Source organism: Syngnathus floridae, chromosome 3 (genome assembly GCF_059516105.1).
Source record: "Syngnathus floridae isolate MCC-2025c chromosome 3, RoL_Sflo_1.0, whole genome shotgun sequence".
Classification (NCBI taxonomy): domain Eukaryota; kingdom Metazoa; phylum Chordata; class Actinopteri; order Syngnathiformes; family Syngnathidae; genus Syngnathus; species Syngnathus floridae.
The window spans coordinates 11,508,631-11,521,112 of record NC_142415.1 but is presented as its reverse complement, the minus strand read 5'-3'; positions in this window follow the sequence as shown (position 1 = coordinate 11,521,112).

Sequence of the window (12,482 nt, the reverse complement as noted above, 5' to 3'; positions counted from 1 at the left end):
GAGGCTAATTGCAGATTTTCTGGAGGGAGAAAAAAATAATGAGGCAACAGCGCAACTCTGTTGCCAGCAACGAATTCACACTCATTTTATATGTGTATTTTTTAACAAAAAACCAGTGCGTAAGGGCTACAGTAAAAAGATAACATTTAGAGAAAAAAGCTGTAAAACCACAAGAATAAAGTCTGACACGGTTAACAAAATAAGATTTTTTTTATTATTTGTGAAAATTAAACTCAATTATAACTTCACGAGATCGTGGCACTTTATTTTCTTTGACAATATTAACTTTTAATCTGAATAAGAAAATTGTGGTTTTATTCTCCTTAAGTAGCTACACCTTTTTATCAAAAAAGAAACACATTTTCTTGAAATCATCGACTTTTATCTCGTAATATAACAGCATTTTTTTTAATTAATTTATTTACTTATTTATTTTTGGCGTGGCCTCAATACTCCTTTGAAGATTTGACATTATGGCAAAATAGAGTGCTTTTGTGACATTTTCAGCTCAGTATGACCACCATTTTTTTTTTTTTTTTGAGTGCATCGCTGCTGGGGTTTGTACATGCAGACAAAGCATGCGCAAGCACAGTGATGTTCATGTTACTGCTGGTCTTGCTGTTGTAATTCCATATTTATGCTCAATCCACGTGAAATGTTGCATTCACAGAAATGCATAAAATTACACATTTGAATGAGGATTAAAAGAAAGCGATCTGATATGGACTTTGCAAGTGAGACTCAGGCCAAGTTATTTAAAAAAAATATATACATAGTATATATATATATTATATATATATTTTTTTTTTTAATTGTTTCTTATGGTGCAGATGTTCTTAAGCATTACATGTTGTACTTTCAAAGTTTGTTTTAAAAGCAAACTTCTGAGTTCTTGATGATTGCATTATGGCAGCAGCTTAATGAGCCGGGCTTGTGTCATATGTTGCACACAAGGGGGGTTATAAAAAAAAAAAAAAAAACTAAGCCCATCCCTGTTGCTCATTATCGGCCTCGATTCACGTGACGTTTAATCTCTCTTGACAGACATTCCTGGTGACATGGGGACAGATGTCAGGTGTGTGCGCTCATACTGGATGCACCAATAATAAGGAATCTTTCTGTGCCTTTGAGGTTATATACAAGCTGAATTAATAGTTAAAATTTTTTTGTAACATTTTGTTGTTGTTGAAGAAAGTCAGTTTGCATCTTAAAGAGTCTTCGTTCATCATATATTTAATCTTTTGTCATCTCTTATTGACTGAAATTTATTTTGTTATTTTCCTCCAACATAGTCTGCTTTGGATAACAAATCTATTGAATATATATCATCCCATCCGTTATGAAAATATGTCCCACTTAAAATGTGAAATCATCCAGTGGATTTGGAAATTATACTGATCCTTGCCAGTAACTGGTGTGCTCTTCGACAGGTCACGATTGAGGGAGCATGTTTTTTGCTAAATCCAATGCAAGTAATTCAATCTGAATACCGTGCTCACAACTGAACGCTTAGAAGACAATACAAAGCAAAATAAAGTTGCCAAGCAACGCAATCCACATGGGGACACGATCAAATACAAAAAAGCTGTAACTCACAGCCTATTATTATGACTGTATTGTTTGTGATTGGCGCTTCAACTCCAATTGCCATCTGCATGTCGAAATGTTCCTTACAGGTCAGGAAACCAGTCAGCCGGTGCTGATCCCTTTTTTTCCTTAATGTCGACATTCGGCCGTTGTTGTACTGTACTCAGGACACATATGGGTGGTTCTCGAGAAGTGTGGTCCAAAACTGTGACATGGGAGCCGAAAACTAATCTCGTCAACATAACATATGCTTAAAATCCAACCTTCCTGCAGCATGAGATAAATAAATGAATATTTGTTTGCAAGAGGTCGTTGAATATCGTGGGCTACCTGGTGTCTCATGGAGACAAAACACTGAGCACTCAATTATTTTTGAAATGCTCACATCTTCATTCTAAGAGTCCAACTGATGTTACAGTGATGCCAAATGGGCCAGCTTGATGTGCAAGGAAGAGTGGAGGGCAATTAGTTGTATGTGGCTGTGATCAACATTGTTTTCACCACACGAGTGAAAGGAATTTACAGAGCAACATCCTGAATTGTTGCTGACCATGTTTTGTCTCACAGGTAAACATCATGAATTTAGAGCAGGGCTGTACACGCCTCATGCATATTGTGCGTCCAAAAGCCAGTGCCGGGCAATGCATATGAAGCGGAAATCACCGGCGATGGATGCATGAACTTGCCCTGAAAGAGGGTTGCTTACTCTGTGATCTCATTCTTAAATGAAACCAATTTGCCTAGAAATTGGTTCTAAGGCCTAATGCTGAACTCTGTACACCAGCTCAACCACACACATGCACGCACGCACGCACACACACACACACACACACACAGACGCACACACACACACAGACGCGCACACACACACGCACACACACACACACTCACTTTCACAGTCACACTGCTTCCAACCCTTCAAATCATGTTTGACTTTGAAGTGCTAATTTTGGAAGTTTAGCCAATTTTTATTTGCTGCTTTGAAATGTATCCCCTAAGCTGCTGCACCAGCAATGAAATATACAGACCTTTACAATGAGGGATAAGTGACCAAAATGAGAAGCGCATGGTTTTCTTCTCTGACATTATATAACTGTGAAAATTCCCCACATAGCATTTTCCCCTGTGCCATCACCGCCTGATTTCATATTCCAAAATGGTATGCAGACTTTTTAACTCGCTCATCCCTCAATGCCTCCCTTGTTGGGGCCAATTTTGGTGCATACAAAAATGCAATTGAAAGCACTGCTGTGTTCCATCAGTTTGGGAACAAAAATGTTACAATGTTAGGTTGAAACATCTTTTAGATGACAAAGGCATTGTTATGTCCAATATTGCTCAAGATGCTGACAGTATTCAGGCAGCAAGTTACATGGAGACGTTCAAAGCGTAGACATATTGATCACATATAACTGCCGCAGACCCCAAATGATTCCATTGCGTCAGGTCAGTTTACTCATTAAACTGTCTGTGACTGCCATTTGAGCTCTATTGGACAAACAGCAGACAGGAGGAGGTCTTGGAGTTCAATCATTTCTACGGTGTGTTTATTTTTTCGATGGAAAACTACCACCATCAAAAATCTGTATTTGCGATCAAGTAAATATTAAGATGCAAAACTGTTAACACAATGAGCCAGTCCCAACTTGGGGTAAGAGGACACTAGAAGTGTGTTACTTGTGTCCAGTCTATTGGGTAATTTTGTTTTGGTTGCTGTCATTGGAGAAAATGTGTTTCGCAAAAGTAGGATGCTAGAAGCAGAAGCAAGGTGTTCAGTGGTTTGGGCTAAATTAGAAGGCTTCATTGGCTCATTTGAGAACCTGTCGCCCCACATTACACAGAGAGAACTTGGTGTGTGAGAACCACCTGGAGCGATAAGCCTGAATTTTAAGCAGGACACTTGAACTTCTCCTTTAAATGCAGTTTTCTATACTTGGAAGTTGTTGGCTCTTCCGTCGCATCGTCTGGCGTTTTACCGTATCACAAAGTAGTAGCACTCTAACGATATTTATATTTTTTTGCTTGGGGGCTTCAATTTTTTTTTTTTACATGTTTTATATTATTACTGAGATGAGCAGTTAGACATGTGTATAGAGGCACATGTAGATGCAGCTGATTTTCAAAATCAAGTTTTTACTCTATGATGTTCAATTCCGTGTCTTAGTTTCTCATGAGGGTTGGAGAGTTTGTCTATCAGCTCCCACCTATTCTCACGTTAGTCAGGTTTGCCCTCATTTTTTGTATGTGTAAATCTTTAAGAAATCAGGCCCTTTGTGAGGGAAAAGTCCCTTTTGACAGGAAGAAATTCAGGCTGTGCATATATCTGCTTGGACTCTGGGTTTTTAAAAAGAGATGCAGTGTATCGTGGGATGTGTTTGTTTGGGTGGTTATTATTATCTGTATAATGGTTGATATTGTTAGCGCAGCAACATTCACACAGTTAAATTGATCTGATTGGCCCCTCTGCAAGCAGGCCAGCTAATAACACCGTAAGAGAAAAGCTCTGGGGAGAAGAGATTTGGAATGTGGGCCCCTTCACTTCGACGCTTTAGCACAGTCCTGCTCGGCTTGGCAATAAATTGCTTTGGTAATCAGCTTTTTTCAAAAGCTTATTTACAGCTTATTTTGTGTTTATTGCAGTCACCGATGAAATATAAAATTGAACTTCATTAATTTTCATCCTTTGGTGCAAATAGGTGAGCACATTATTCTTATGTGCTGACGATCTCGAAAGGACACGTAGGTATAGCTGATTTTTTTCGCTCTCTTTCCTTGCTGCCACTTTGTCGCTCATGGCATCTTGTGATTTTATAGACTGTGTATTGAGGTCATACCAACAATGAAACAAAATCATAGCAGTCTTTTTAATTCTAGCAAATCCACTTCTGCCCTGAACGATAAGAAATCGGTGACGAATTGGAAAACAAGTCTGCCATTACAAAGACGACGATAACGGTCCGTTTTTGTAGTGATACGACAATATGTGGCTAAAGGTATTGGAATTCATTTTATAATTGGATTGTGCAGGTGAAACATCCAAATTTAGAGATTCAGATCCAACGGATTTAAAAGTTTTGTCATGGGGCCGGTATAATTAGGATTAACTACAGGAGATTTATTGACTGAATTGGGCTGCTGGCTGTTGGGAGGGTTGTGTGGTCACCTGAGTCCAATTCTGTTTCAAATTTTGTCAAATTGGCCAAGTAGTGAATCAGTACGGTTAAAAGCATCTTGCCTTATGTCCGCCGGTGGGTACCATAAGCACTACAAGAATTGGCACATTATACTGGATGACCCAAAATTTTGGAATCCCTTTCCCCCTCAACTAAAATGGTACAGGCTAGCAAAATCTCACAAAAGCAGTTGGAAATGTGGGCACAGGCAGGATAAAGCGGCTTCCTGGATGACTTTGACATTTGTCAAGGACCAGCGGAACCAAAGAAGGAAAGGTCTTGTGCCAGAGTTCAAGATTCTGCTCTCAAGCCAAAACAATAGGCAGTGGAAAAGACTTTATGCAGCAATGCAAGTATGCATTATGTTTTGTTGGTGTTGTTGTTATTATTTGAAAAGTCTAAGAACACTTCTCTTGTCTAATCGCAACACAATGAAACAACAAATACAAATACAGCACTCTGGTTAAAGAAATGTATTTTATCTTTTTGGGACAAAACATACAGTATTCATCAATTTACGCTGCGTTGCCAGCAAACAGATTGACAAAAACTGGGCACTTTTGGGTGGTGGTCTGTTTTAACTGTGTCCTGTTCCATTTTTCCCCCTCATTTTTGGTGGCTTTTGATTGAAACAAACTGATGTGTCTCCAGCATTAATGAGGATGTATGTGCTCATTCGTACTGTATGTATGCTGAGTCAATCTAATATAAAGTTTAAAAGAAAACACAAGAAAAGCATAGTTCAAATCAGTTATATTATAGTGGGTCCAAACCTGGGACTAGTCACAGCCAGCAATTATTCTGGTGGCAAATTATCTCTGTTGCAGTGTTATACTTTTTGCTTGCAAGTGAAGGCTGCCTCATATATGATGAATTAATTGCGGCAGCTTGCCATCTGTGTTTTAGCAAATTCAATAGCTCACAAAGTGGGATGCTCTGTTTGATGTGAACCTTTGTCTTTATATTTCTACCTTGATGAAGCACAATACTATACAGCACGCCCTCCAGCCATCCATTTCAAAGTCTCTTTTAATTTGGAACCAAAGGATACAAAGGCATTTGGGTTACCTTCAAATGTTGCCCATTTCCAGTAGTCAAGGGGATGTCTCTCTCTCTCTCGCTCTCTCCCCCCCTCTTTCTCTCTCTCTTCCTCTCTCACTCACTCATTTTTTCTCTTTCACACAAGGCTGGGCCAGTAAGCAAGCATCAAGCTTTCAGATAAAAATTGATTCCAGTAATTTCTCACCTGAGATCCATCACAGTGAAAGGCTTTAAAAGGTCACACGTGTAATAAGTTCCTATGGCCGCGGTCCTTCAAATAATAGGCCTTTAGTCTGCCATGGAAGGCTGGTATATAGAAATAATGGAGTAGTCTGTGGACCATTCATTTCATTGGTGTGACTCTGTGACAGTGCAAGGCCTGCTGGGCTCAAAGAGGTTGTTCGGGATTTTTTGTGCCGGAGGGAAAATGGTTTGTTTCGCAAAAGCACGTGCCTCCAACTTTGCAATGGCGCGGCAGACCAGACACTCTTCTGGCCTCCATCACATAGTGTCCACATCTCAAATTGGAAAGTGGAAAGAACACGACATGACAGAAATGGATGCCTGAAAGCAGTGATTAAATTAAAAGCCTTCTTGGTATTTTAGATTAACTTGTAGTCCTGACTTGGAGGCCATCAAGGATTTATATCCGAGTCTAACAGGAAGGAGACGGTTGAGTGGCAAAAAAGGTTCTGGCTTCTGCATTCATAGTCCTTGCCATCATATGTGCCGTTGTGTTGCATATCATACCCTAAACGAAGTGAATGTGTTGTGTCGGAATGGATTTGAATTATTGGACAAATCTGGAAGAAATAGCATGGTGAAAATTGACTGTAAAAATAATAGCACTGATGGTTTTTGATGTTGACTAACATCCAGTATCTGCAAATGCTCTCCAGCAAAATACTACATCTGACATTTTTTGGGAGGGGGGAGGGGTGGTCCGTGTTTGTACTATCCTAAAAGACTTCGCAATGGCTTCACATATCCTACTTCAAGAAGCTGACAGATGTCTAATTAATACGGAAAAGGTCTTTTAGATCCAGCACTAATACACGATGAAACAAAGTAATTAATTATGTTGAGCATTTGAAATATAATCTCTTCATATTGCATTTCTGTGAGACCTCATCTTACACGTATGTACTTCATCCTTTGAGACAACCACATCCTTCCTTTATCTCTCTCGCCAACTTTAGCATCTCTTGTTCTCTCTCCTATCTACACATCAATGTATTCTTCCCTATTTGAACAAAAAAGAGCAATCTCCCATCAGAATGCGTGTCACCGGGATGAGCAGCTTCATATAATCACTCCATCGGTGATAAAGCCAAGAAGATGAAATTATCCCTCTCAGGTTTTAAATAGAGTCAAGGCCACTTATATTTCTTTTGCGCCCATTCACAACAAGCAGGAAGTGTCCTGCCGTCACGCCATGATCTTTTTCACTTTTGTTCACGGAATGTATTGCCTCGTTTTGTCATGATAGTCATGATGTAACGTTCACTGGGCCCCGGACCAAAAAAGGATGAGTTCCCATCATCTTACATCATCCCCTGTGAAGCGGGAAGTATCCTGCAAACATCAACTGATAACCCAACACAAACAACGAGCTCAAACATTTTTTACTTTGATTGCAGACTTACAATTCACTGGTTCCCCCGACACACAATAGAAAACAACGGTTGTGTCTTGGTCATCATCCAAGAACCAGGATGTATGTAGTCTGCTAACATATAGGTCAACACAAGAACAGACATTGTTTGTTTGTCTAATAAATCTAACAAGATGTATATGAGACATCAAAGTAATTTTATTTATTCACGGTTATTCATTAAAATATATTCTGAAGTATACTGTGGTGGCAATGAGACAGTTGCTGGACAATTCAAATTGAAATTAGTGGCAAATATTTGAATAAATAAATGAAAATCCACAACAACTGCACAAATTTGTCAATACCTACATTTTAAAATGTAGCAGTGAACATAAACTAGAATGATGGTATGGACACCACTTTTTGCTTTTCCATCAATTGTAGTGCGATATTGTGTTTCTCCAGCTCCTTACCGTCTTTCTTCAAACATCACAATCCGTGTGATGCCATTGCGCAGGGTCTAACTGAGAGACTGACTGCACTTATGCATTATTCACTTACCTAAGTACCAACCACATATTATTGAGACAAGATCTTAAAAACTCATTTACTGCCAGCCCACCCTGTTAAAATGGATGTTTGACTTTTCAAGCTGCCAAAGGCAGAGAATGTGTGTTAATCGTTTTAGTTACATTCCACTGTTCCTGTTAAGAATACTCAAATACCAAAGCATTGATATTTTTATTTGGGAACCAAATTTAGAGCTTAAATATGTGACATCTGAGGTTTTTGCACACCACTACCTATAATCAAAAATGTTACATCCTCCATGAACCCGGAAGTGGCCTGACAGGCACACAATGCTAAAGCTTTTCACTTTTGTCAGAATGCGGATTTATTTGACAAATTTGCAGTTTAAATCTCATTCCCGCATCACAGTGTAAGTCACCAGTTACGTCATGATATGCGTCATCCTCCAGAAGTGTATTCCTTCTAACATACAGAGAAACAAACACAAATGGCCCTGTTGCAATTTTGCTTTCACTTTGATGAATAAATGAAGTCAAAGTGTGCCATTCAGCTCCTCAAGCGGGACTTTACCTACACACATATGACTAGACCAAGAACATTTGTGCGTCACAAACAATTAGACTGCACCCCCAACCCCCCCAACCCCCCCCAACATCCCCTTTTTATATCAAGCCTCCGCTCTTGCCACCCATCAGAGAAGCTCTTTACACACAACATGACAGATTTAGAAATATGACTTAAAGCAGAACAGATGGCTCTTAAAAGTAAAACACAGTAATTCAATCTGGCTAATGGGAGGAAAGCCACAAACGGCTCCATTCTCATTTCTTTGACTGAGAAACTCGCCTGAATTGCTTCTCGGGCATTGATGTTCAACCTCTCCATGTTAGTGTGTCTCTGTGTTCCCCATGCATATTATAAGACATTTAAAAGGAAAACAGTGTATATTTACAGGGCATGTTTCTCCATGTGTGCAGACAGGAGCTATTAATGCCAAGACAGGGTGGGGAATGTATTGTAATTGATTGTTTCAGGAGCCATCAGGCCATCTCCAGAGCTCCATTTGGCGCCTTGAAGCTCAGTGAAAAGAAGCCTCTAAGTGGCACACCTTCACTTGGACGTGCAGTTTGCTCAACGATTGCCTTACAATCTTTGAGCTCTGTTCTGCATTTGTTCTTCATAACAGGGAGGACACTCCATTTGCCGGCCATATGGGTATGCTCTTTGTCTCCATCAAGGCATGTCAGTTACAGGAAAATGAGATCCATATTCCCCACGTCTAAATGCGGTAATAAAAAATGATGTCGTTAAAAGCTGTGTTTTTGAAAGGTTTGGCTGGCAAAATGTATAATGGTTGGTTTAGATTGGAATAATACAGGAAGTTTATTTGGGGGGGAAAGAGTGAACATCATCCTTTCAAATTGTGGTCATTGTTTCAAATTGTCGTCAGACTGTCGAGTCTGGAGCTGATTTGATTTCACTCCCTTTCTGTATATTTACGTTACCAGCTCCAATTACCGATCGCTTCAGCTCGTAGGATTTGTCTAATTGCTCAGTGGATCAAGATGTGTCGCTCCACTTCATGAATAGTTCAACTGTGGGTGCATTATGACAGAATTGACTACTAAACCCTTCTACGGCATCAGTGTCGATTACAAATACCGGAGGTTCAATATCAATCCTCTACGTGTAGGCATTGGAAAAGGAGAACATTGGTTGCATTGCTGAGATTTGTGTCGTCACTCTTTGGGAAGAGATGTATGAACCGAGCCGACCAAGCGAACAAACTTTCTGGCCTCATCGTTGACAGCTTTTATTAGCCTAACGCACTTTGTGATGTATGGCACAATAACCCAACCTATGTCTGTAGGGCCTTCCTCTTAATATTGGCTGGCGAGTGGATCAGGCAAAATTATTGTAATGAGACCAAATTTCCATACAACGGAGAAATGGGTTCATTACTCCAAGTTATACTGGTGAATTCATCACAAGGGATTGATGCTTATAAGATTGCTTTTGGTTTCATGTGGTAAAGAAGAAAAGAACAGCCAGTGGTATCATGAAAAATAGAATAAAAAGGGCTACTGCTGCGAACAAAATGACATGCTAAAGACTACATTTTGTATTGTAAGTCAAAATAAGGCAGATGTTTATTTGAATGTACGGTGAGCTTTTACTGATTGCCAAACATACAAACGTATTTTCTTGGTAAATGCCTTTTTGATTTATCCTTCTATACCCTTTTCTACACTGATTATCCTGTTCATGGCCATGGGGAGCTTTAGCCCATTCCTGCTGAATGGTCACAAAACACTTTTTGATTCATGGTAATAATACACGGATAATAATTAAATGATTCATTTTCCTTTTTCAAGATGTCTACAGTGAATTATAAAAAAGTCTTCACACCATTATTTAAATATCAGGCTTTAGTGATGTAAATCAATAGGACCATAATCATAAAAAACTCAAGACATTTTCTAAACCAGAAACCAAAAATACACTTAGGGACACATATAACCAGTTCAGATTCAATTTTGCTGCTGTCAAAATAATTGCTAGTTGCAGCTTTGTAAGTAGTATTAAAAATCTGTACACGTGTTGTTCTGCAACAAGGTTGACTCTTTAATGCGAGCCTGTTCAGTCATGGAAACAATCATTAAGACCTTGAAAAGTAAATTCAAACTGAATATTGAATGTTGTTGGATGTTGTCATTATAAATTTCGCTTGATAACAATAACTCTCCTTTGACACAGGGGTCATTACGGGGGTGTATGTTTGCAGTCTGGCCTTCAGGGAAATGGAAAAAACATGTGACTCATCAAGGTTGCCCATCCCTGCTCGAGTGTCACCGAATCAACCCCTCTTTCTCACTGTGTAACATGTTATTGAATGTATAATTTCTAAAAAGAAAGAAAAGTGAGGAAACTCAAGGAAGTACGTGCAAATGAGCGAGAAATGGTTTTCTACGTAGTAGCAGAATGTGAGACTGGCAACAATGACACTTTGGAGTGTTGTCTTCTGCAGCGCAAATCCTAAGTACTGTGTACGAAAGTATCACACCAAGGTTGGCGGTGGCTGGCTGTGCTCTCCAGCTGTCCACTGAGGACTGCTTCAGTGCATCCTTTAAATCAGCTGATTATGCAATCTATCAACACCAGCTGTCTGCGTCCAGTTAAACCTTTGTCAAACCCCGAATGCAATGCAGCCTGCACTAACCCGCGTAATTGCACATTTGTAATCCAACACCGCAGCTTTATTTGCTTGCATTTCCATTACGGGGACGAGCAATATTGTCCACTTGTGTCATTATATTTTATAATTTGTGCACTCCGGTATCCGACAGACTGTCTATTTCGAAGTCACATCAAACTAAAGGAAGAAATTAGGCATTTCAATTTTTTTTCCTCGTTACTAAGGCACAAACAGGATGCTGGCAGCTACAAAGATTCAATTATAAAAAAGTACAAAAAATAATTAGAAAAAAAATAATAGCACTTGAAAAAAAAATTGCCCCTCCAGGAATTGTGCACAACAATAAATCCGTTAATTAGCTCATTAATATTCAATTGGGGTCAGTGGACTTAATGGAACCTTTTTCATGGGCCAAGGAAATGTTTAACACTCAGTTTCTCCTTTGCCTGTTCTCATTATCAAGTATGCACAGGCAGGCCTTATCAGCGCACCAGATGGTGAGGAACAATGCAGCACCATTATCGTCTTACAGCAGCGTGTGCGCCTTGTAGCCGCTGTGTGCCTGGGACAGTGAAGTATAGATACTGAGGCATTTAGTGTAATTGATATGTGCTATATATTGTATTGTTTAGGCCTGTTTGTTTGCTCTGCTGGTATTCAAGGCAAGAGGAGAGGCAGAGATTGATTTTCACCGCAGCTATTTCAGCTCTCACCACAGGTCACAGATAACTTGTCAACGCAGGTTTTGGGGGACGGTGTTAAATGCATCAAGGCTAAACTCTCCCGGGCGTCGGTAGGGGCGGGTGGGGGGTCAGTTTCATCTCTGCAAATGAACCTCTTGTTGCTCTTAGCTTGTGCTGCGAGACAGATGTTTTATTCAACAAGTATGTGCGATGGAGGGATGTCCAAGCAAAGCCTTCTTGAATCTCTGCTCTGTCGGCTTCCTTGTACGAAAACAAATAGAAGACGGTGTTTGTCTCAAACCATACTGCTCTTGTTTGCCTTTGCTATGTTTAAACAAAAGGTAGAAAAATCCAGCATGATGCTCCGATGCTAACATTATTTTAAATTTATGTCTCATCCAAAATAACAACATGAAATATAGTGTGTGTATATACTACTTAGTGTACATACGAACACAGAACAAGAAGAAAAATAATCTATCGTGGCAATCTGTGAAGCTTTGGTGTCGATGAAAGCAATGTGGGAAAATGATGGAGGCCACACAAAATGGTGGGACTTCAGGCCCAATTTGGACAGTTTAGCTCAAATCCACCAATAATTGACATCTACCGGAAATGGGATTTGAAGTGAATAAAGCAACCAATAACAGAATGTATATTTCCTGGCTGTCAAA